Consider the following 25117-nt stretch of genomic DNA (forward strand, 5'->3'; position numbering starts at 1 on the left):
CTCCACTTCCAGTCCAGCTCCCTGCTAATGCACCTGGGAAATCAATAGAAGATAGCCCAAGCTGCCACCCACGTGGGAGACCTGAATGCAGTGCCTGGCTCCTAGCTTAGGCCTGGTTCAGCCCCAGCTGTTGTAGCCATTTGAGGAGTGAGCTAGCGGATAGAAGAGCGGGCTCTCTCTCTGCCTTTCAAATAAATTAAATAAATCTTTAAAAAATGCAGGATGATTAGTTAAATTTCAGATAAACACGGAAATTTTTAAAATATAAATGTATCTAAAACATTGCATGGTTTGCCCAGGATTTCCTCATTTTAGAACTGAAAGTTTCACATTTGGGAATGGCTTCGGTCCCAGGAAATGAGGACTGTTCATCACCCTAAGTACAGCATAAACCGTACCCCTAGCTTGGGGACTTACCATTCACTGAAAAGTCCTAATGTATAACAGCTTCGTTGAGGTACAATTTGCATCCGATGAGGTACCTCTTAAGGCATACAATTCAGTAATATTTAGTACACACACACACACACACGATTGTGCAAACGCCACTAAGCACTGTGAACAGGGGCACTCTTGAAAATCTCCCATCTTTTTCTGCACAAGTCTAATATTAATTAATCCAATCGGTCAGATGCCAAATAGAGGCCATTGTGAATTTAATATTAAGAGGAGACGCTCTTCCTCTTACTGGGCATCAACTGTGATTTGCCCAAGTTAATTTAATATCCAGAGTGAGGCTAATATTCTGAGCATTCTAATAACAAAGAGAAGTAGAGACATGAGATTCCAGCAGCTGCCAGCCCGTATACGGATGACACTTCTTGGAAATCCTATCGCATTCCTGGGGCTCCCCTCCTGTTCACCCCAACAACCGCGTTTGTGTCAGTGAGGGAAGACCCACGGGTCAGTTTTCATGCCCATGCGCCCTTTTTACCTATTCCATCTCATTTCTGCCCCTGACTTCACAATTCCCCCTGCCCCCACAAAAACATGGCCAGCCTCTATTGTACCATTAGTACATCCAAGACTAGCTTTGTAAAATGGGTGCAACCAACGCGTCTCTCCAGGGGCCTTGCCTCCCATTCTGAGATTTCCCACTCTGCACAGGTGACTTCTGCAGAAGGCAGTTTGCCATCAGGCCCTGACTCTCTTTGGAAATGAACACAGAAAGGAATAAGGGGAGTGTGTGTGTGTGTGTGTGTGTGTGTGTAATGGATGAGCACATACACATATTTTGAGAAACCTGAGTTTGAAATTTAACAAGCTTGGGGCATTGTGGTCAGCAGGTTAAGTCTTGGCTAGTGACACTGGCATTCCATATGCCTGTTCCAGTCCTGGCTGTTCTGTTTCTGATCCAGCTCCCTGACAATGCATCTGGGAAGCCAGTAGAAGATGGCTCAAGTGCTTGAGCCCCTGCCACCCACGTGGGAGACCTGAATGGAATTCCTGGCTCCTGGCTTCAGCCTGACCCATACCTGGCTTTTGAGGTTATCTTGGTGTGGGGGGGAGTGAAGTAGTGGCTGGAAGATCTTTCTCTCTCACTTTGTCTTTCAAATAAATAATAATTCTTTTTTTTGACAGGCAGAGTGGCCAGTGAGAGAGAGACAGAGAGAAAGGTCTTCCTTTTCCGTTGGTTCACCCCCCAGTGGCCGCTGTGGCCGGCGCGCAGTGGCCAGTGCACCTTGCTGATCCGAAGCCAGGAGCCAGGTGCTTCTCCTGGTCTCCCATGCGGGTGCAGGGCCCAAGGGCTTGGGCCATTCTCCACTGCCTTCCTGGGCCACAGCAGAGAGCTGGACTGGAAGAGGAGCGACTGGGACAGAATCTGGTGCCCCGACCTGGACTAGAACTTGGGGTGCCGGCGCCACAGGCAGAGGATTAGCCTATTGAGCCGCGGTGCCAGCCTAATAATAACTCTTTAAAAAAGATTTAACAAACTTACTGGTTTTAGTTTTTTTTTTTCCTTCATAGGATCTTCTGCTACCGTTTTTATTTTGCAATATTACTAACATATTTGCTTGACACCCATTCCTTTTAGGAATATGAACTGAAAACCAGAGAAACCCAACAGAGATACTCATAGACACACACACACACACACACACACACACACACACACTTCTACTCTGTCTTCTGAGAAGTTTAAGCAGCCCAGGCTTCAACCTACGCTAGCCACTCATAGGATCAGACAGCTTGGTCAAGCATGGCAGTGGCTAATGGAGGCTGGGCCGAGGAGGCTTAGTCCAGCACCCTTTGTCCAGTGCTTTTACTTGCTCTGATCTCATCTTGACTTGAAAAACTGGAATCCCTGTCCACAAAGTGCTTCTTCTCCCCGACTTGAGTATGGATGAGAGGCCACTACTGAGGCTGTTTCCTTCTCTCTCTCTCTCTCTCTCTCTCTCTCTCTCTCTCAGCAGAGTGAATGTGAATTAGACTTTTTTTCTTTTAAAGATTCATTTTATTTATTTGAAAGATAGAGTTACAGAGATGATGGAGGGAGGTAGAGAGAAAGAGAGAGAGAGAGAGAGAGAGAGAGAGATCTTCCATCTGTTGGTTCACTCCCCAGATGGCTGCAATGGCTGGAGCTATGCCGATCCGAAGCCAGGAAACAGGAGCTTCCTCCAGGTATCCCATGCAGGTGTAGGGGCCCAAGAACTTAGGTCATCTTCCACTGCTTTCCTAGGCCATAGCAGAGAGCTGGATCGGAAGTGGAGCAGCCAGGACTCAAACCGGCGCCCATATGGGATGCTGGCACTGCGGGCAGCAGGTTTACCTGCTACACCACAGCACTGGCCCCTGTCTCCTCCTCTTTAGGATGTTTCAGAGGATGCTGTCCATATTTCACCCTGGTAGACCTTGGGGTGGCTGGTCCTCCTCCAGACACCTAAGTCTGCACTTGTGCTTGCTAGAGGCTGCTGCACGCTGAGCTCCCTGATTGGCAGAGGCAGTCAGAGTCCCCAACCTCCTTCTTCAACACTGACTGGGCCCTGAGTCTCAGGCCGCCCCACCTTCACTTTCGGGGTGGGAGATTTTGCTGCATTGGCTCCCCCAGCCCACTGAAAGCTCCATGAAGTGAGTTCCTTGGACTCAAGGCTGTGCCCGTCATCATGACATCACAGGTTGCTGGTTGTTTTTCCCTTGCTGGGCAGGAAGCAGGCTCTTTGTGAATGGTCTTCATTCGTTCATGTTGGCCTGGAATGTGTGCCCCGAGAGGCAGGCCCTGCATTCCCCAGGGGGATGGCAGGCTAGGAGACAGCAAGCAGCGTGTCTGTGGTTGCAGGGTTGGTAAGCGGTAGAGCCAGAATTTGAACTTGATCCATGCAATACCGAACCCCCAAAGGCCAGCCATGGATGCCTATTACTTCCTGGCACTCTGGGCTCTCTCCTGCACTGAACTTTTCCACGGAGGGGCTCCCCAGGTGTTTGTTGGCTGAGTGAAAAGGAATAGCTAGTGGCGATAGGGTGTTAACCGTGTGCCAGGCATGTTCTAGGCACTCTGTGAACAAATGCATCCCATCAGCTCCAATAGATGGAGAGGGGAAGGTGGTGGTGGGGGGCTCTGAGATGATCTTGTGTGGGCCGTTTGTTGCTCCAGAGCTTCTGATCTCTTTCATAGGTGCGAGAACATCCCAAGAGCAGTGATGAGACCTTTATTTCCTCTGGAGAGGGCTGTGTTGGTGGAAGGGGCTAGCCTGCTGAGCCTCTTGGCTTTCTGTGTCCCAGGAGGCACGTGGGCACCGTGGTGGGTTTTGTCTCACTCTCCTCGGCACACAGTGGGTGGTTTATGTTCAATGACTGCTTAACTCGGGACAACCCCACCCCTTTCTTGACTGGGTGAGAGAGCTGATTAGAAGGGAACAGGGACATTGTGAAATATGCCCACTATGCTGACTAAGAACGGTGGTTATGGAGCATCCATACTTGGGCACTTGGGTCCTGCTGTCCACTCTGGAGACAGATGAGGTCGCTGGTGGACACTCAGTTTCTTGGTTACGCAGCATCCTCCTACACACACTGCCCCAGGTCTGGGGTAAATGAGAGGCTGAGCAGTACCAGCAGCCAGCCGCTTCTGACATGAGCAGCTGACCAGTCACATGGGTGGTGGTGTCACAGGTTTACCTCTGTGGCTCTCCTATGCGATGGGTGGCGACCATCTGCCTCTACTTACTTCCCAAGTGGCTGTGAGGGCCAGTGGGAGGCATGGTGAAAGCTCTCTGGAGCACTGGCCTCATGTGCAGCAGGTCAGGTCTGAGCCAGCTTTGCGCTCTGCAAAGGCGAAAACCAGTCGGACCAGCAGCTCCTGCACTTCTCCCAAGTCCTGGAGGCCATGCAGGAAGAGGTCCCTGCTGTGAGAGCAGCTTTGCTTTAGCTCAGAGGAAGCCCGAGTCTAGATGTGGCCCCATCAATGTGCCCCTGGGCATCTGAGCCTCACTTTCTTTTCTGAAAGCTACAAGGGCGGTAAGACCGCCTCCCTAGGAGGTAGGTAGTGAAGAGTTGCACTGGTGTTTTAGAGCGCCTGGAACCAGCAAGTGGCAACCCATGGCAGCTGGTGAGTTGGGTCCCTTTCAAATCCACCCCTGAAGTTCACTTGCATCCCATTCCACCTGAAAAACAAACTGGCCCTGGCCTCTAACTCCCAGCAGGAGGCGAGAGGCTGACTTTTCCAGCTGGTAGACCGTGGCACTCTGGAGGAGTTGTATTTGTGGTTTATTGTATTTGGAGGTTATTTGCTGCTGTCTCTGAGTCGGTTTGGCTCCTTTGGCTTCCAGACCAAACGTCTGGAAGATGAGGAAGAGAGACTGCAGCATCACTTGATGTGTGGACCGCAAGCCGCTGCCTCTGGGGATGAGAAGCGGTAGTGCAGCCCAGCCCCACCACGAGGCTGTGTGTCCCCCGAAGCCTGTGAATCCCCTCGGGTCCGCTGTGGGACACAGGGGCTCACTCCAGGCCTCCAGACAGTGTCCTCTCCAGGTGATCCAAAGCTTCCCTGACCGAAATGCCCTTTAGGGAAGATCATCTGAAAGGGAAGGAGTCTCTCCCCTTCCTGAGGTCACCATGGTCCACCTGGGACCATCCGGCTGGTGCTGGGACCATTGGCTTAGCTTCTCCCAGAATCATCTTCATGGAGATAGACTTCCGTGTTATGTTCCAGTTGTAAGAAACAGCCATGGAGGAACATTTCTTTCTGTTAGTTATGGAACTGTCTGTCAAGGACACTGCCCGTTCTGTCACCCATTGTCTTACATCCAAAGGAGAGTCCTCTGTAAGAATTTAATTTAGAATTCATTTCTAGAAACATCTTTGCCTGCTTTGTTCCCCCCCTGAGAATATGGTACTGGACATTAATTTCTTTTTTTTAAATTTTTAATGTTTTTATTGCACACACACACAGAGGGAGAGAGAGAGAGAGAGAGAGAGAGAGAGAGTGTTTCCACTCACTGGTTTACTCCCCAAATGCCCACAACAGACAGGGGTGGGCCAGACCAAAGGCAGGAGCAGGGACCTCAATCCAGGTCTCCCACGTGAATGGCAGAGACCCAAGTACCTGAGCCGCCTCTGCTGCCTTCTAGGGTAATATTAGCAGAAAACTGGAGTTGGGAGCTGAATTCACATATTGACCTCAGGCACTCCAGTATGGGACGTGGGCATCTTAGCCACCAGGCAAAACACCTGCCCTGTCATCTCTTTGCTGATAGTGAGAATCGTGGACATTCCTGATGCCAAGAAGCTCATGATGCCCAGCCACAGCAACTGGGGTGACTTGTGATGGGCATGTTGGGGCAGGCTCCATTCCTTGGTTCTGGTTTTTCTCTTACTATGTACGTGCCTTTGTTGTATACACGCAAAGAATTTTCAAAAGGCTGTAGAGAATGTGTATTATCATTTAATTCTATTTTCTACAAACTTTTCATAAATTTTACTTAAAACATGTTTATCTTCATCTATTTGAAAGTCAGAGTAGCAGAGAGACAGGGGGGATAACCCATCCTCTGATTTACTCCCCAAATGCCTGCAATGGCCTGGGCTGGGCCAGGCCAAAGTCTGGAGCCCAGAACTCCATCAGGATCTCCCATGTAGGTGGCAGGACCAAGCACTTGAGCCAGCTTCTGCTGCCTGCAAAGGTGCATCAGCAGGAAGTTGGATTGAAAGTAGAGTTGTTGGGACTTGAACTGGCACTCTGATATGGGATGTGGTTGTTCCAACCAGTGGCTTAACCTGTTGTACCCAACACCTACCCCTTCATGAAGTTCTTGAAGTTCCCCAAAATAAATACATCTCCTGTATTCTAAATAATACATAGAGAAGAAATATTAAGATCCACCTGCTTGCTTTGTGTAGAGGCTTGTTGAGATGGTCTAAGAGTGGCCACACCTCTCCTAACTTCCAGATGAGCACTGCTTGATGAGGAAGAAGCAGCTGGGGGGAGTGAGGAAGAAGTAGACAGTTGGTGAGGCATGTCACTTCCTGCCTTCTGCTTGCCCCTTGAGGTCCATTCTCCACCTTTCTGCTCTCAGCCCTGCGCCTCGGGAGGCTGCCCTCCTTACACGCCTGTCAGCTCAGCTCCTTTGTTGGCCCTTAGGCTTTGGCTGGGTAGCAAACGCCAGCAGGAAAGCAGAGCATGGGAAGAGAGAGAGGCTGGGATATTTTGCAGGGCCACAGTTTGGGTGGCTGCATTCCTTCACCAAAGGCCATGGCTCCTGCCATGGGTCTCTCCTAAGCCCCAGTTACAGGGGGAACTTCAGCTGCCTGCCTTCCCAGGGTCCTGTACCCACCCTGCTGGGGACTCACTCCCTCTGTTGCTGACTGATGGTTCTCCTGAGTCCTGTCCTCATCCTTATAAGAAATTGTCACCAAACTCCTTGGTGACCCTGTCTGAGGGTGTCATCCATCTCCTCAGACAGGTATGATCCTCATGATAACTCCTGGAGACAGATGTTCTTGCTTAGTTTGTAGATGAGAAAAAAAGCTATAAGTTTCCCCAGACCATCTACATTGTAAGCCATAGGGTTAAGAATCAAACCCAAAGCAGTAAGATGCCATTGTGATCTGATTTATGTCCTTTTAGTCAGTACACTGGTTTTTGTTGCTGTTGTTAATATTTATTTACTTGTTTATTTATTTGCTTGAAAGGTAAAGTGATTGAGGGAGAGATGGGAACAGAGATAGAGAGAAAGAGAAAGATCTTCCATCCACTGGTTCACTCCCCACATGGCTGTAACAGCCAGGTCTGGGCTAGGCTGGAGCTAGGAGCCAGGAACTCCATCCAGGTGCTCCACATGGGTGCAGGGGCCCAAGCACTCAGGCCATCCTCCACTACCTTCCCAGGTGCATTAGCAGGGAGCTGGATTCCAAGTGAAGTAGCCTGGGCTCGAACTGGTGTTCTGATACAGGATCACAAGTGATGGCTTAAACCCTACACCACAACACCAGCCCCTGGCAAAGTATTTTTGTTACTACAATTTATCAGTTTTTCTCATATTTTCTTCCACACTAAAACACAATCTGATACAACTAATATAAAGTAAAAAATACCCGGCTTATATTAAATGGCAATAAAATCTTTATCAACAGTGAGATGGAGGAATTCACCTCCTCTATGAACCAGGTAGTCTTCCTTATGTTTTACTTTTTTGTTTTAAAACAGTGGAAAGCATGAGTCAGCCAGGGAATGCTGTGAGATAGCATTGCCTCTGGTAATTGTATTGATAAGAACACAGCCCAGGAATAAAACTAAAAATGAACATTAAACATTCCTGTCTTCCTTAGGCTGGTTTCTTAGCATACTTTATTAGGGGCCCCCTGTCAGACCTGGAGACAGAAGAAAATAGAAGTTTATTTAAGGATTTGCTTTTTTTTTTTTTTTTTTTTTTTTTGATTCTTAGCAAGAGCAAAGAAGGATGCCAGAACCGGGAGAGCTTGGAATTTCCTGTATAAATAATTTACATTTGAGGGATAGAATGCACATCTCAGTACCTTCAGTGTGTCGTAGACAGCTGCCTTTTAAGGGGCTTAAAGCGGATCCTTATTGTTCCCTCCTGCTCCCACATGGAGTGTGGAGTGGAACAATGCAGACACTCTTGTGAGGAGACTGTGGGGAGATAGGGGTGGCAGGGGCGGTGGGTTAGCCCCGCAGGTTCACCCCGGGGCTGCTTTTGAAAGACTTTCCTGGGAAACCACACTCAGAGTCCCTGGGCTGTGGGATTTCCTTTAATAGTGGGGAAATGCTTGGCTAGCCTTCAATAAACAGAGATTCCATAAATCATTGGCTAGTGCTCAGAGTTATAGCAAATATATTCTTGTGGGTTAGACACTGCTCATTTTTCAGCAGTGGATTATTTAATACCCAACCCTTCCTGCACCTGCCAGAGTCCTTTTGTGCCCTGGAGACCCCTGGTTTGAGAATCTTTATCAGACATTGGATTTTCTTCTTTGTGAAATTTCTATTAACTAAAAAATTGATTTATATAGATTCTTTTTATAAAGTCTGAAACAATCCCTAGTTAATTGTTTAGAAAAATGATTTTCTCCAAAACTATGAACTATCTTTTAAGGCAGTTATGGTATCTTTAGTAATGTAGAAATGTAAACTTAAAAAAAATAATTTATTTAAAAGGCAGAGTGACACAGAAAGGGAGAGAGATCTCTTCCATCTACTTGTTCACTCTCCAAATGGCTACAACAACTGGGGCTGAACCAGGCCAAAGCTAGGATCCAAGAGCTCCATCCAGGTCTCCCACATGGGTGCAGGGGCCCAAGAACTTGAGCCATCATCTGCTGCCTTCCCAGCTGTGTTAGCAGGGGGATGAATCAGAAGCAGAGCAGCTGGGACTTGAACCATAGCTCTGATATGGGGTGCCAAGTGTCAGGGAGTGGCCAGTGTGGGGGATGCATCAGCACGTGTGGGATGTTTCCCCAGTTATAGTAGGCTGCCCAGGAATGAAGGTGGAAGAAGCAGACCAGGGCACTGGTGGTCCTGGAATGAGAGTTTTCAAGGTGGGGGAAGCAGCCTAGGGTGCTGATCTTGTCTGGGTAGGGCAGAGAAAGACACTCTTTGTCTATGTCTGTTTTACAAGGGAGTTTTTCAGGGTAGCGCTCTTCTTGGGGGTCAAAGAATGAGTAGGGGGACTGCAAGTTGTAGTAGGCTCTGAGACCTGGGCTTACCCCGGGTCCCACAGCCTGGAAATGAGCCCCAAGGGTGGTTTTGTCCTGAGAAACCACCAGCAGTCCTAGGGCACCTGCAACTTTCTAGAAAGTTCCAGAAAGTTCTCACAGATTGCTGCAATGCTGGTATTCAGGGCAAGCCTAAGGGGTCTTCAAGATATTTTTACACAGCTTTCACATTAAGAGTGAGATCTTCTGGTTTGTATTCCATCTTCTCAGCAGGAAGTAGCCTGGGACACAGCTAGAATTGGCCTAACTTAATTTCGACTTGACTTGAACTGCCACAGAAGTGCTATGAAGTCGTGATTGCAAACCACATGCTCTCTTTCTCTCCTGCAGCATTTTCATCCAGGAAACTCCCTGCTGCTCTTGTGCGAAGCTTGGCTCTTTATTTCCTGGGATTGCATTGAAGGTGTCTGTTTTGGAAACTCAGTAAATTTTGCCAGCATCCAGTGACTTTAATACACTGAAAGGTGTTAGCAATATCTATTTCTCTAGATTTCTTGACAGAGGGGAGTCAGTTCCAAATTCACTGCCCCTAGGAGTGGCTTTGCTTGGGTAAGAACAGTCAGACTGGCAGAATTACTCTGACATCACAATGATGCACTGGGGCTAGAACCCAATTCTCCTGGGAGAATTTTAGAAAAGGCAGCCAGTCAGCTAAATAGCTTCTGGGTGGATCAAGCTGGAGCTTCTGAATTCTAAGTCTGGGACTTTCTAAGTAGTTGAATCTCTTAGTAATTTGGAGCCTCTCCTTCTTTTTTTCTAAAGGTTTGTTTATTTATATATTTGAAAGACAGAATGACAGAATGGGAGAGATGGAAGGAGAGAGATCTTCCATCCGCTGGTTCACTCTCCAAAGGTTCAGCCTGGGGCTGAGCCAGGCCAAAGCCAGGATACAGGGACTCCATCTGGGAACTCTATCCGAGTCTCCCACATGGGTAGGAGGAATCCGAGTACTTGGACCATCACCTGCTGCACCCTAGGCACATTAGCAGGAAGATGATTCACAACTCTGATACCAGATGTGGACGTCCCAAGCAGCAACTTAACCCACTGTACCACCATGGCCAACCCAGGCATCAGCACCGTAAATGAATCTCCCAGAGGATTCTGATGCCACACTTTAAGGCAGCCTAATGGTGTCTTTTGAGAAACTCTAGGGGTTGCTCATCTCAGTGCAAGAATCTCTGTTCTTTTGCTTTTAGGTGGGTGGAAGAATAACAGGACGGAAATTACTCCTAGTCATAGACTGGGCAGGGAGATTCTGGGTTCAGGCAAGTCCTGGTGTTGTACAAAGCATGAATGCACCTAAAGGATTGGCCATAAACACGCTAAGTCATTGGGACGCTCGTACATCTGAGATACAGCCAGAGGGTGATTCTTCTGGGCTGTAGGGGTGCGGGCCTGTCTGTTTCTCAGCCTGATATTTTAGGAGGACTGCATTTTTCTCCATCAAGATTAAAAGAGGAAACTAGCTACAATAGCATTATAAATAATTCAAAACCCAAGGAAGCTTAACGTGAAGCATAAGAACGTGACCTGCAGTCACACTCAAAGTCAAACAGAAGGAAGACCTTTCTCTCTGTCTCTCTCTCTCTGTCACTGTCTAACTCTGCCTATCCAAAACAAACAAACAAACAAACAAACAAAAACAAAAAAAATGTTGATTGTCAGTGCAGCTGGTGTTGTGATGCAGTGGGTTGCACTGCTGCTTCTGAGCCTGGCATCTGGCTGCTCCACTTCTGATCCAGCTTCCTGCTGGTGCACCTGGGAAGGCAGCAGGTGATATTGTCCAAGTACTTGGGCCCCTGCCACCAATGTAGGAGACCCGGATGGAGTTTTGGCTCCTGGCTTTGGTTTGGCCCAGACCTGACTATTTTAGGCATCTGGGGAGTGAATCCGTGGTGGGGGAGGATTCTCTTGCTCTATCATCCCGCCTTTCAAATAAGTAAACAGATGCATCTTTAGAAACACACATTGTTAGGACATATACAGCAGGCCTGTTGGTGTGCAGGGGAGATGTTCCTGGGTGTTTTTACAATGGGCTTTTTGAAGGACTGAATGCTCCCAGAGTCTGGGCTTTGCATTTAGCCTCCAGCCGAAGCCCCATTCTGTCCCATTTGTTGGTGACAGGGCACTCACAGCTCAGTATCACTCTCTCCCCACTGATCTGTTGTCTTGAGAGGGTCTTAAGATTCAATTATTAATCATAACCAATTTAACAGACTGCTGATGCCAGGAATAAAATTTTTTTCAATTTGCAAAGCTGGGCTAAGCTGATCAGGGAGAATGGTACAATTTCACAGGAAATACATTAAGCCTCCCACGCCTGCCTAAAGAGCTTAGTGAGGTTTAGAGAAAGGTATGTTTGGGTGGATGCGTTATTAGTCAGTGGAGAGTAATTATAGGCATTTATAAACCACAGCAAGCCTCATTTTAAGTAAAGTTTCCTTGACCTGCAAGAAAGGGCCGAGTGATTCTATTCCCTTTTGTTAAAATCTCGTTTAGAATGTAGTCTCACATACTGTGCTTAGAGAAATGATGCTAGGAAAATTGTATTTTCTTCATTTAATTCTCTGCTATTCATCTTTTTTTTTTTTTTATACCCAAGTTAGGAAAGCTACAAGCTTATTGTCTTTTTTGAGGCACGAGACTTCACACAGGAGGGTGAAAAATTACCTAAATCTTTTGTGATATGCTAGAAATATGGACAGCTGGGGTTGGGTTTAAGAAGCTGTGTTGCCAAGTGTCCCCGTGGGACTGCCCTGTGTCTGCAGGAGGGATTCCAGGAATGGGATGGGCAAGGGGAAGATTGCACCTCTATGCTGTGAGGATGCCTTTGGGAAATCCCACACTCAGGAGATGCCCTAAATGGTAGACACTACGGCTCTCGGTCACCAGAGACTTCCCAGCAAAGCTCCCCATCCCTCACAGCCCCCAAACAACGCCCCTGCACCCCCTCCCCAATTCTTTGTTTCAGCTGCAGGTGCTAATTAAGCTGGAACCTATGCTGAGAGTTACTGATCCCTCTGAGTCTCCCAGGTCCACACAAGGTCCTTTGTGGCAGGAGCCCATGGCAGCTGAGAACTCTGATGGTCAGAGGAAGGACCAGCCCTTCCCCCAACCCCCAACCCTTCGGTGCTCACTGAGAGCATCTCTGTGTCCCCCCCCACCTTTTTTTTTAAAAGATTTTATTTATTTTATTTTATTTTATTTTATTTTATTTTTTTTTTGACAGGCAGAGTGGACAGTGAGAGAGAGAGACAGAGAGAAAGGTCTTCCTTTGCCGTTGGTTCACCCTCCAATGGCCGCCGCGGTCGGCGCGCTGCGGCCGGCGCACCGCGCTAATCCGATGGCAGGAGCCAGGAGCCAGGTGCTTTTCCTGGTCTCCCATGGGGTGCAGGGCCCAAGCACCTGGGCCATCCTCCACTGCACTCCCTGGCCACAGCAGAGAGCTGGCCTGGAAGAGGGGCAACCGGGACAGAATCCGGCGCCCCAACCGGGACTAGAACCCGGTGTGCTGGCGCCGCTAGGTGGAGGATTAGCCTAGTGAGCCGTGGCGCCGGCCAAGATTTTATTTATTTATTTGAGAGGCAGAGTTATAAACAGAGAGAGGGAGAGACAGAGAGAAAGGTCTTGCATCCACTGGTTCACTCCCCAAATGGCCGCAATGGCTGGAGCTGGACAGATCCAAAGCCAGGAGCCAGGAGCCAGGAGCTTCTTCTGGGTCTCCCACATGGGTGCAGGGGCCCAGGTACTTGGGTCTTCTTCTATTGATTTCCCAGGCCATAGCAGAGAGCTGGATCGGAAGAGGAGCAGCCGGGACTAGAACCAGTGCCCATATGGGATGCCGGTGCTGCAGGTGGAGGCTAAGCCCACTACACCACATTGCTGACCCCTCTGTGTTCCTTTGCATTAAGCTCTCTTTCTCCTTTCCCCTGTGGGTGCCAGGATGAGACTGACACTGTCTATATAGACGGGCGTGGTCTCCCCTGGTAGGATTAGCAATGCACCTCGAACGCTGTGAGGCTGATGTGATCATCTGTGCTCATGCCCCCAGGACTTGGGGCACAGGCAGGGCCGGCTGCAGGTTTTGCAGACCCAGTGCTTACTGAAAATTCTTCATAAAATGGGAGAAAAGCAGCCCTGAAGTGCTAAAGTAGAACACTTTCTTCTTTCCCCATGGCCTTTCTCTCACTTTGTCATACGTTTTCAAAATTTGCAATTTAATATTCATTCCAAGTAAAAATAAAATTAAAAAGTTTAGGGGCCAGTGTTAGGGCATAGAGGGTTGAACTGCTGCTTGCAATGCTGGCATCCCATATCAGAGCACCAGTTCAAGTCCTGGCTCCTCGGCTTCCAATCCAGCTCCCTACTGTTGGGCATCCTGGGAAAGCAGCAGATGATGGCCCAAGGCTTGGGTCCTTGCCACCCACATGGGAAACGTAGGTGGAGTTCCTGGCGTTGGCCTGGCCCAGACCTGGCTGTTGTGCCTATTTGGAGAGTGAACCAGAGATAGAAGATTCTCTCTCTCTTTCCTTCGTCACTCTTCCTTTCAAATAAATAAATAAAAATAAATGTTAAAGAAATAAGAAGTTTGAACTATTAGCACCAGTTTTACTGCTCAGGTTTACATTGTGCAATGCCAGTTTTTTCTTGTTAAGATTTATTTATGGCTGGCGCCATGGCATAGTGGGTAAAGCCATCGCCTGCAGTGCCAGCATCCCATATGGGCGCCAGTTCGTGTTCCGGCTGCTCCACTTCCGATCCAGCTCTCTGATATGGCCTGGAAAAGCAGTAGAAGATGGCCCAAGTCCTTGGGTCCCTGCACCTCATGTGGGAGACCCAAAAAAAGCTCCTTGCTCCTGGCTTCAGATCAGTGCAGCTCTGGCTGTTGCAGCCATCTGGGGAGTGAACCAGCAGATGGACGACCTCTCTCTCTGTCTCTGCCTCTGCCTCTCTGTAACTCTGCCTTTCAAATAAATTATTTGATTTATTTGAGGACAGAGTTACAGACAGAGAGAGAGACAGAGAGAAAGAGAGCTTCCATCCTCTGGTTCACTCCCCAAATGGCTGCAGAGGCCGGAGCTGAGCAATGCCAGTTTTAATTGCAAATGTCAGAACATCTAACTCACTGGTCAGATCACTGGAGTCACACCACCTGTATTTTGTCTGGAAGGCTGTCTCGAGCTGACCAGAAGAGACAAATCCAGAGACTCATGGAGGTGGGAAGGAGAGAGAGAAAATGCTCAGACACAGAGTGGGTTCAAGGGAGTGGCCAGGGACACTCACAGGCTGCTCCCTGGGGCCTGATGGCTTCTGGGGTTCATCCCTCCACCAGCCACTGGCCCAAGACATTGTCTTCTGACTTGGAACAGACCTTGTGGCACCTGCCTTCCTGCAGGCAGCACTCCAAACCACGGCAGACAGGTGGCCCCACGGGTATTGCAACCTCCATACCAGGTGACTAGACTGGGGCAGGCAGTAGGCTACCTCTCCTAGAGTGGTGGCCTTCTGTCCATTGCCTGCCAGACCTGCTGCAGCACTGCTGGTCCTGGGCAGGGTCGGTCACTGCGATGCCCTGTATGAGATGCTGAGGATTCGTGCAGCCAAGCACGACCCTCGCCACCTGTGTCCAGACCCCTGCTGTGCCTGAGGGTGGCAGTGGTTTGTGGGCAGCCTCTGGGGACAGGGAGGGCTAGGACCCAGGGCTCCAGTGGATAGGAGAATGGACTGAGAATCCACCCACAGGGAGAAGGGGAGGTAGGGAGGGGGCAGAAGGGGGAGGGGAGGTATTAAAGCCCTTTTGGTGTTAAAGCCCTGGAAGCTGCTTTTCAAGGAGGCGGTTTCTTGAGGGAACTCAACTTTCCCATTGCAAGTAAATACGGCTTTCCTCTGGGTAGCTGTGGCTTGAGGCTGGTTAGCTGGTGACACCGCAAGTGAGCAGACTAGCAAAGGGAAGGAAGGAGCAAGGGCAGGAGAGAAGGAAGTGAGAAGGCAGGAAGGAAGCCTCCGTGTGTCCGATCCCCCTGCGGTTTCACAAGAACAGAGGCGTGCGCACCAGGACAGGATTGCCCCGGCAGAAGGGGCCTCTGCATGCAGGCACCCCAGCAACATTTAGCATCCTAGGTGATAGGGGCTGGCGCTGTGGTGCAGTGGGTTAAAGCTCTGGCCTGAAGCAACGGCATCCCATATGGGCGCCAGTTCTAGCTCTGGCTGCTCCTCTTCCAATCCAGCTCTCTGCTATGGCCTGGGAAAGCAGTAGAAGATGGCCCAAGTCCTTGGGCCCCTGCACCTGCATGGGAAACCTGGAAGAAGCTCCTGGTTCCTGGCTTCAGATCAGCACAGCTCTGGCCATTGCAGCCATCTTGGGAGTGAACCAGTGGATGGAAGATCTCTCTCTCTGCCTCTCCTCTCTCTGTGTGACTTTCAAATAAATAAATAAATCTTTAAAAAAAATCCTAGGTGACAGGTGACAAGCAGTGTCAGCCCCAAGTCTCTGGCTGTGTTCCTGTCACAGTCACAACCTGAGGAGGAGTGGGTGCTTTGGAGAGGGCTGGCGGGGATGGGCGGGGGAGGCACAGGTGGCAGAGTTACACAGGTCGGAAGAGGAGCACTCCCAGATCTCTTCTGGCGCTCCCTGGAGGCCCAGAGCTGGCCTCTCTGTTCACCGGAACCTTCCTGCACGGGGACTTTACTTTCCCAGGCACTGGTGGAATGAAGCGCGTGGGCTCATGGCCTCGAGTTTCCAGGCCATCTGCCGGGTGGTATTACAATCGGCTGTCCTGAGAGAGCACTGCTACATCTGCAGTGCTCCAAGGAAGGAGAAACAAGGGCAGCTGGCTCTCTGGTGGCCTCATGGCTTCTTGGGGGAGCCCAGCGTGGCAGCCCAGAGCACCGGACCCACAAGGAGAGGTGTCCCCAGGCTTCAGGCTTCTTGGGTTTCCTCATTTGATTTTTGGATTATGATGCAGATGCCATTGAGCTTTTTCGTATAAGGGCAGCAGAAGCTACTTTGTCAAAGGAACCAGGTGATCGCATCCAGAGACCTGGAGAGAGTGCCCTGCTGCTCCCTGTGGTCCAGTTCACGGCCAGTGAGATGGGGGCATGGTGTTCGCCTCTGATTCAAGAGTGAAGATGCTGTACTCCACCTAGAGTGGTGGCCAGTGGGTCTCCCTCATTGCAGTTACACAGGGTGAATGGTGATGCAAAAACAGACTCTGTTCTCTCTCTCTCCCCCTCCCTCTCTCTATAACTCTGCCTTTCAAATAATAAATAAATAAATCTTTTTTAAAAATAGGGCTGGGACTGTGGCAGAGCAGGTTAAGCTCACCTGCAATGCCAGCATCCCACATGGGCGCTGGTTCGAGTCCCAGCTGCTCCACTTCCAATCCAGCTCCCTGCTGATGGTCTGGGAAAGCAGTGGAAGATGGCCCAAGTGCGTAGGCCGCTGCACCCATGTGGGAGACCATGAAGAAGCTCCTGGCTCCTGGCTTCAGCCTGTCCCAGCCCCGGCCATTTGGGGAGTGAACCAGCCGATGGAAGTTCTTTGTCTCTGTCTCTCTAAAACTCTGCTGTTCAAATGATAAATAAATAAATCTTTTTTAAAAAGCAGACTCTATAGCCGGCGCCGTGGCTCAATAGGCTAATCCTCCACCTTGCGGCGCCGGCACACCGGGTTCTAGTCCCGGTCGGGGCACCGGATTCTGTCCCGGTTGCCCCTCTTCCAGGCCAGCTCTCTGCTATGGCCAGGGAGTGCAGTGGAGGATGGCCCAGGTGCTTGGGCCCTGCACCCCATGGGAGACCAGGAAAAGCACCTGGCTCCTGGCTCCTGCCATCGGATCAGCGCGGTGCGCCGGCTGCAGCGGCGGCCATTGGAGGGTGAACCAACGGCAAAGGAAGACCTTTCTCTCTGTCACTCTCTCTCACTGTCCACTCTGCCTGTCAAAAAAAAAAAAAAAAAAAAAAAAAAAGCAGACTCTACCCCACTGCAGAACTACTGAATTTGTCAGTGAAGCTTCAGAGCTTACATTAAAAATATAATCTATGTGAGAGGCAGAGAGAGAGAGAGAGAGAGAGAGAGCACAGCAATGCTCTTATCTGCTGGTTCACCCTTAAAATGCCTACGATGGCTGGGGCCAGGCAAGGTAAAAGCCAGGAACTTAATCAATCTTTCTTATGTGGGTGGCATGAACCCAAGTATTTGAGTAATCTCTGCTGCCTTCTAGGGTCTGCTTTAGCAAGAAGCTGGAGTCAGGAGCTGGAGCCAGAATATGGGACATGGGTGTCTTAACCACTAGGCCAAATGTCCCCTGCCTCCACACACATTTTAAATAAACTGATCTCATGGGGCTGGCACTGTAGCGTAGCAGGTAAAGCTGCCACCTGCAGTGCTGGCATCACATATGGGCGCAGGTTCGAGTCCTAGCTGCTCCACTTCCAATCCAGCTCTCTGCTATGGCCTGGGATAGCAGTAGAAGATGGCCCAAGCTTGTGCCCCTGCACCCACGTGGGAGACCCAGAAGAAGCTCTTGGCTCCTGGCTTTGGATCAGCGCAGCTCCAGCCGTTGCAGCCAATTGAGGAGTGAACCAGCAGATGGAAGACCTCTCTCTCTCTCTGCCTCTCCTTCTCTCTCTGTGTAACTCTGACTTTCAAGTAAATAAGTAAATCTTTTAATTTTTTTTTTTACAGATAGAGTTAGACAGAGAGAGAGAGAGAGAGGTCTTCCTTCCATTGGTTCACTCCCCAAATGGCCGCTATGGCCGGAGCTGCGCCGATCCAAAGCCAGGAGCCAGGTGCTTCCTCCTGGTCTCCCATGCAGGTGCAGAGGCCTAAGCACTTGGGCCATCCTCCACTGCCTTCCCGGGCCACAGCAGAGAGCTGGCCTGGAAGAGGAGCAACCGGGACTAGAACCCGGCGCCCATATGGGATGCCGGCGCCACTGGCGGAGGATTAACCAAGTGAGCCATGGCACTGGCCCCATAAGTAACTCTTTAAAAAAAAAAACTGATCTCATGTCTACAAGTCTACATGAGAATCAGTGCTGAAGGCAGTGGGCTTACATGGCAAACTTTCGGCCCTCATTTCAGAGTTTCTGATTCAGTGGATCCAGGGCCTATGAATCTGCATTCTTAAGAAACTGCTGGGTGACGCTGGTGTGACTGGTCTGGGGGCCACGGTGTGAGAAGCACTCGTTTAGAAGAATTAAGATTTAATCTGGTGTCAGTCGGTATAAGCTACTTGCTGTCCCAGAGAAGCCCTCTGCCTTGAGTACTGGGGGCAGTGGAGGCGAGGGCTTGTGATGTCTGTTCCGGAGAGGAATGTGCGGGCAGCAATGCAGGCCTGGCCTGCCCCCAGATGTTCCAGGCCCTCCGGGAACACACAGGAACCCTGTGCCTCTGTCACATGACCAAGCCCAGCTGGTGGCCTCTGCAGACTCCTGGGAGCTCGGTTTGGTCCAGTCTGCTCTATGGGAAACATGAAGGGTTTGCAAATGTAGAGCTTCTGCTGGAGTCTCCAACTAAGCTAGAGTAGCTGAAAGCAGGCTGAGTCCTCATCAGAATGGTTAATTGGAGAGAAACACCTTTAAGAGAATCCAGGTGGGCATATTGAGAGGGTGGCAGGCCACAGCCGTCTGACCTGATAGTTCAGGTGTCTCAAGCCTCTGTCACCTCCCTCTTTCCACCTTGCAAGGATTTTAAGGCAGAGGCCTCCTGCATGGGCTTGGCTGTGGTTTAGAGGCAGCTCATGCATTTGCTTTCCTGCAGGCCTTAGACACTCGCAGTTCCTAATATGGCCACTAGAGGGCTCAGTAGGATAAGGATTATCCGCAGAAAGGCTCCAGGAGGGACCGGGAAGAAGGCTGATTGACTTCAGGGGGCAGTCTCGTCCAGAGAGGCGACAGGAGACGCCCCTGACCCCACCTGCCTGCCCAGGTTCCTCTGCAGGACGACTGGCTGCGCAGGGGTGTCATTTTCTTCTTCAAAGAGTGCTACAGTTGTCACCGGAGGCCCAATGGCAAGGCTGGGCCATGACGATGGCCAAGGTGGGACCTCAAGACCCTTCTGTAATGTCCTTCAGCTTCTCCCTCCACACCACTTCCCTGAAGTGGTAGGCAGTATGGCTCTGAGGAGCCCCTTGCACAGCCCCTCTGCCAAATTTGCTGCCACTAAGCCCCCTCTTTGCCAAAATCCTGGAGCTGAAATTTCTTTTAAAAGTTTAATGCATTTATCTTACTCGTTTGAAAGGCAGAGAGGAGAGAGACTGAACGCACAGGCATGTACAGGCGCTCCTATTTGCTGTTCGTTTCCCAAATGCTTGAAACAGCAGGGGCTGGGTCAGGCTGAAGCCAGGAGCCTGCGGTCTCCCACGTCAGTGGCAGGGACCTTAAGCCATCACCTGCTGCCTCTCAGGGTGTGTATTAGGGGAAGCCACTGCTTAACTGCTGAGCCAAATGCCTGCCCCCTGGAGGTGAAATTCTCCGGATACTTTCTGAGGCCACAGTTCTATGTGGTGCTGTACGTTGTCCAGCAATGAGAATCATGTAAATTATGCACCTCTGCGTCCCTGTCTGGCCATCTGCTGTCCTGTTTTTCCCACCTGTGAGTCAGTATCAGCCCCAAGGCAGGCTGTGGCAGGCTGGATGGACTACCATGGAAGAAACCTTTGTGTTAAGCCAAACTTGGTATGTGGAAGTCCAAATGGGCCAACATGTTAAATCAAGAGTTGATTCTTTGCTGCCTAAAAGAGATTCACTATGAACTTGCCATGCACTACCCATGGAAAGAGAAAGCAGAGTTAATATGACACTGTACATTTAGTTAATATTTGCATGCCCCTAACTGTGTGTAAACAAGAGGTGTATCTCAGAACCATGTGGAATCTGCCCCATGCGCATTCCTATTGTTGCCTTCTCAGCTTTCAAAGAAATGCGGCTCTGATGCCTGAGACTTTGCCTGCTGGGCTCTGATATTCCATAGTCCTAATCAGAGGTGTCCTGGGAGGCAGAGAAGTGGATGCCAGCCGGAGGACCTGGGACTGCAAGAGTTAGCATAGCCGAGGTGACTGAGCTTGGAGTCTGAGTCTGACAGGTGCCCGTAGTGGGGTGGGCCACTCGTTCTTCCCAGCACCACCTCCTCACTGCCTTGTTCTTCTTCAGCCGGTAACGGAGGCTCACGGGGGTTCTTGGTCCCATAGGTGGCCCCGTTTGCACTGTATTTTTCTCCTTACCCCACAGTGGAGGACGAATACCCCTGGGAAGAAACCGCCTGGAAGCAGCCCAGAGTTAACGAGCAAACGCTCCATCACGGTCTATGTGCAATCGGCTGTTTTCAAGCCCATTGTTTTTTATTTTTATTTATTTTTTATTTTTATTTTTTGACAGGCAGAGTGGACAGTGAGAGAGAGAGACAGAGAGAAAGGTCTTCCTTTGCCGTTGGTTCATCCTCCAATGGCCGCCGCAGCCGGCGTGCTGCGGCCGGTGCATTGCGCTGATCCGATGGCAGGAGCCAGGTGCTTCTCCTGGTCTCCCATGGGGTGCAGGGCCCAAGCACCTGGGCCATCCTCCACTGCACTCCCTGGCCACAGCAGAGAGCTGGCCTGGAAGAGGGGCAACCGGGACAGAATCTGGTGCCCCGACTGGGACTAGAACCCGGTGTGCCGGCGCCGCATGGCGGAGGATTAGCCTAGTGAGCCGCAGCGCCGGCCCAAGCCCATTTTTACAAAGGAAAAGCGCAGGGCCCAGGGAGGCACCGGAACTTTCTCAAGTTCTCCGCGTTCTTTGGTGGCAGAGCCGGACCTGGGCCTGGAATCCTCTCTGGGATGTGGGCTCCTTCACCCAGGGTGTGCCTTGTTCTGTCTCAGAGAGAGAGAGAGAGAGAGAGAGAGAGAGAGAGAGAACGAGGGAGAGAGGGCAGGGACACCGCACCCAGGGGGTGCTTTGGCGGGAAGAGGAGGATCCTGGCCCTGTCCCATCCTCTGGTAGCCTTGGTTATTTTCCATGAACTCAGGGATTTGCACTACAGGATCTCCTCCGAGGGGCTCATCAGCTTGTGACTTCTATACACGGGTGGCTGTCTCAATACTGCATGCCCTTGAGTGGTGCTTAGGCCTCGGGAGCCCCTTCAATTTTAGACACAGGTCCCTATTTCAGACGCTCCATGGACATTTTTAATCTGGTACAAAAACATCCCCTGCACACCTACTTTCTCAGGAATTGAACTCACTCAAAAGCAGAAACACGGTTTATGCAGAACCAAGGGTTGTGTGTGCGTGTGTACAGGGAAGGGCCAACACAGCCCACATCTGGCTCCAACCCTGTTGTCCCTGCTCCCTCATGGTCACAGGGGTGCCACACTGGTGCACCTAGTTCCATCGTACGCATCTACACCTCGAGAAAGCATAAACGAGCGAGACTGCCCCATCTCCCCACGGTTCGATTTAATCCCGTGACTCGACACAGGTGTTGCTGTTTTCCCAGAGTCGCCCGTCCTGTGGAGGCTCAGAGAACCACAACCCACGTGGGGTAGAGAAGGCAGCCGAGGAAGAGGAGGCCTGGCCCGCACGGAGAAGCCATGTGCTGGGGCCCACGCTTAGGGTGCATCGCGTGGCACAAACAGAGCGAACTCCTGCCCGCGGCCTCGGACCCGCCTGCACGCCCCAGCTACTACTCGGCAGGCGAGGCGTGGAGGGAAAATCAGGAGGAAAGGCAAAGCGCGATCTACGGCATCCGTGAGGGCTCATGCGGCGTAAGCGCCAAGCGCTGGAGGCGGAGGCGGGAGGCGGAAGTCATGCGGGAGCAGAAGCTGAAGCCGGAAGCCGAAGCCGGAAGCCGGAAGTGCACGCACGCACGCACGTGATGGCCATGCTCGCACGGACAGGGTGTGGGCTCACACTACCTTGGCTTGCCTTAAGCGTTTCCGTCGTCTGCGGGTGCGCGGCGGGGAGAAACAGAATGGTTACAGGGTAAATTGGCGCTCACATCTTGTGGTTAAAGATTAGCAAGGCCACCACCGCTCCTGGCCCTTCCATCCCCAGGGCCGGGTGGTGGCTTCCATCCACGGCAGGTTCTGCCACTTGCTGGCTCACTTACCTCCTGAGGTTGTGGTGAGGACGGCGTGAATTAATACACAAGAAATGCTAGGAGCGGTTGTGTTCGCCACTAAGCATGGCTCACGTGATGGCTGTCCTAATGTCCTTGTCGTCTTTCTGGCTTTCTTGTGCCCTACCACCCAGACGAAAGAATGACAGTATACAGAGCGCCAAGGACTCAGAAAGAATTGTCACTACCCCAGAAGAAGAAAATAATTCAGATGGAAAAGACAATGGTAGGAATTAATGGATTGAGCAATCTTATTCCATGGGCCATTATCATTCTTTGAGGGTATTCTTTCAAATTCTGAGCCCTCCCAGAGCAGTTCTGAGTAGCTGGTGGAAAGAGACAGTGAAAATCAATTGTACACACAGATCAATTATAGCTCCGATGCTTGACTCCTGTAGGGCCCTCGGATGACGTCGTCCTGCCTTCCCTCGGTGGCTTCCAGCCGGTGGCTCACATGGAATCCTTGGAAGGCACCAGCGCCATCAGGTGGTTGGGGAGTGAGAACCTACAGGTTTACTGCGTGAAGCAGGAAGACAGACTCTTCCTGCCTCTCTCCTAGAACCATTTCATCAGTTCTGACCTCACTGCGCAGGGTACTGTGGTCACACGAGAAAACATGGGGTACTTAGAGGGGGTGACACTTTAGCCTAAAATGAGCCAGCAGGCAAAGTGTGCCAGGAGTAGCCTGGGGGGGGGGTGAGTCTGTCCTTGCTCACCGCTCTTGGGGTCCCTGCTTGGCCAGGATCTGTGCCTGGGTTGCTTTCCCAGCACAGAGACACTACTCTCTCCACCTCTCGGTGGTGCATGTGACATGGAGATGGGCCTTTTGGGACAGGTCTTGTTTAAAATAGGGGCTTTCTGTGAGACCTGAAATTATGGGCTGTCTTTTCCTCTGTCTGAGACACCCAATTACTTCCCCTCCAATGCCTCTTATGTAATTTTACAGCCTCTCATTTTCTGCTTCCCGTTTGGCCCTCTTTTTATTTCTCTTGAGTGTGCCTTGGGTTACTGCTTACACACCACTGGCCAGAGAAAGTCTTCAGAGTAGATCAGGCGTCTCCCACCCACCTTTCCTGCCTCTTCCTACTTTTTCAAAGGCGTGAATGATTTTGTTGACTCTCTGGGAGACGAGCATTTATCTGGATGAAATGGCTTGGCAGTTTAAAGTTGGGTACCAGAAACATCATCTCAGATGAAAAGTCAAAGGCCACATGGGCAGTCCTCAGCAGGTGTAGTATAGAAGGGGAGACTGTTGAGCATGTCACAGTCTGTTTAGGACCTGGTCTAACTCACCTTTGGCAGGAAGGGGGAGTCTCAGGCTTCCTGCACAGGGAGCATGCTTGCTCCCTGCACACGGATGTGGCTAAGAGGTTGGACTGCAGCAGGCTGCATTCTTCCAGCAAGTAGGGTGTGTGTGAGCGTGTGTGCAACTGTGGTCTCACCTTGTTCTTCTCTGAGGCCTCTGCCCTGAGCAGAGTTTTAGCCTGGATCTCCTTTGAATTTGTTAGCACAGCCCAGAGTTGAATTCCCCAGCTGAGCAGCTGCCAGTTGAACTGCAGTGTCTGGGCCTGGGGTTTCCTCGGGTGCAGCCTCTCACTGTGTCAAGTACAGCATGCCCCACACCACGGGAGGGGGTCAGGGCTGCCAAAGATTTCAGCTTCCTTTATCTGGCAGGGAAGCTGGCGTTTGAAGACACGCTCTTGGATCTTCCCAAGCACAGGTGCTGTTTCAAAGACCTAGAGCACGGTGTGGGGGCTGTGCATCACACAGAGATGCCCCAGTGTGTTCGACACTCTTTTGGAGGATGCTCCTTATGTCATTAGCAGAGGTGAGTGGGAGAAAGACGCAGAGGATACCAAGAGAAGCAAAGGGAGTTTTCAACTAGAAAAAATATGTCTAATGAATTGATGTTTACAGAAATGGAGATAGTCAATAAGAACTACCAAGCAATTAGCCAAATTATAACTAGGATGAGAAATACAAGATGATTTCAAAGGGAATCATTTAAAATAACTGATTATCTTGCTTTGGAGATACTATCTTGTATTATCATCTTGCATTTAGTTCCACATCAAAAAAAGAAGGTTGTCATTTCAATGGAAGAGATAGGGTCAGTTGTGCCCTTCCTGTTCAAGAGACAAGCACTACTGCTACATCTGGATGGGCAGGGAGCTCACTAGCCTGCAGGGTCATATCTGGAGAGCTGGTGCCTCAGATATAGTAAAGACAGCTGGGGTGTCACCATCCTGCATGGTGTGAGTTTCAGTAACGTACCCAATGGCAGTCGCTTTAGGCTCTGTTGTGAGTGTCAGGGCCCCATCATCTCTCTAGTCAGTCCGGGTACGTTCCCAAGTAGAAACTATCAGGCTAGGTTTCTGTGGGTGGTCCGTGTAGGAAAAGGCCCCAATGGAACTTTCTACCTCTTGCAATAGGGGCTGATGCCTGAGCAATATTGAGGTTATTTTGTTATGCCATGCTCAACTCATCATCATGTCTGATTTTTCAAGGGGTGTGTGTGTGTGTGTGTGTGTTGATCAGAGCAGAAATATTGTTATTAGTAGCTGAGCACAATTAAGGGATCCATTTTAAACTTCTATAAAAGTACACTCCAGGAGAGATGAAATATTCATGGGGGGAGGGGAAGGAAGAGGGCAGAGAGAGACAGAAAGAGGGAGGAGGAGGAGATGACGGGTCGGAGGGGAAGAGTTTTGGACAAGCAGGCCAGGGAGTGGCTCTCACCAGACATAGAGTGTCTGCTAGAAAAAGCCTCACTTGCCCCCTTTGTCTCTCCTCTTTGAGAAACTGTTTACCTGGAGAGCCAGTGATACGTTGCAGAGAGAAAAATGAGGACCCTA

The 25117-nt window shown here is 50.5% G+C and overlaps 1 long non-coding RNA gene across 2 annotated transcripts in view; it reads right to left on the reverse strand.

The window, feature by feature from the left end:
- The window catches only part of LHFPL3 (LHFPL tetraspan subfamily member 3), a 568228-nt gene that overhangs the window by 21418 nt on the left and 521693 nt on the right, over positions 1–25117 (reverse strand). The window contains exon 3 of one of the 2 annotated variants that reach the window (XR_007920725.2): positions 22060–22087. The exons of the other annotated variant lie outside the window; for it this stretch is intronic. This is a non-coding gene — a long non-coding RNA (LHFPL tetraspan subfamily member 3). The remainder of the gene's footprint in view (positions 1–22059; positions 22088–25117) is intronic. 2 annotated transcript variants of the gene reach the window in all.

The sequence above is a fragment of the Oryctolagus cuniculus genome, chromosome 3, assembly GCF_964237555.1.
Source record: "Oryctolagus cuniculus chromosome 3, mOryCun1.1, whole genome shotgun sequence".
Lineage (NCBI taxonomy): Eukaryota > Metazoa > Chordata > Mammalia > Lagomorpha > Leporidae > Oryctolagus > Oryctolagus cuniculus.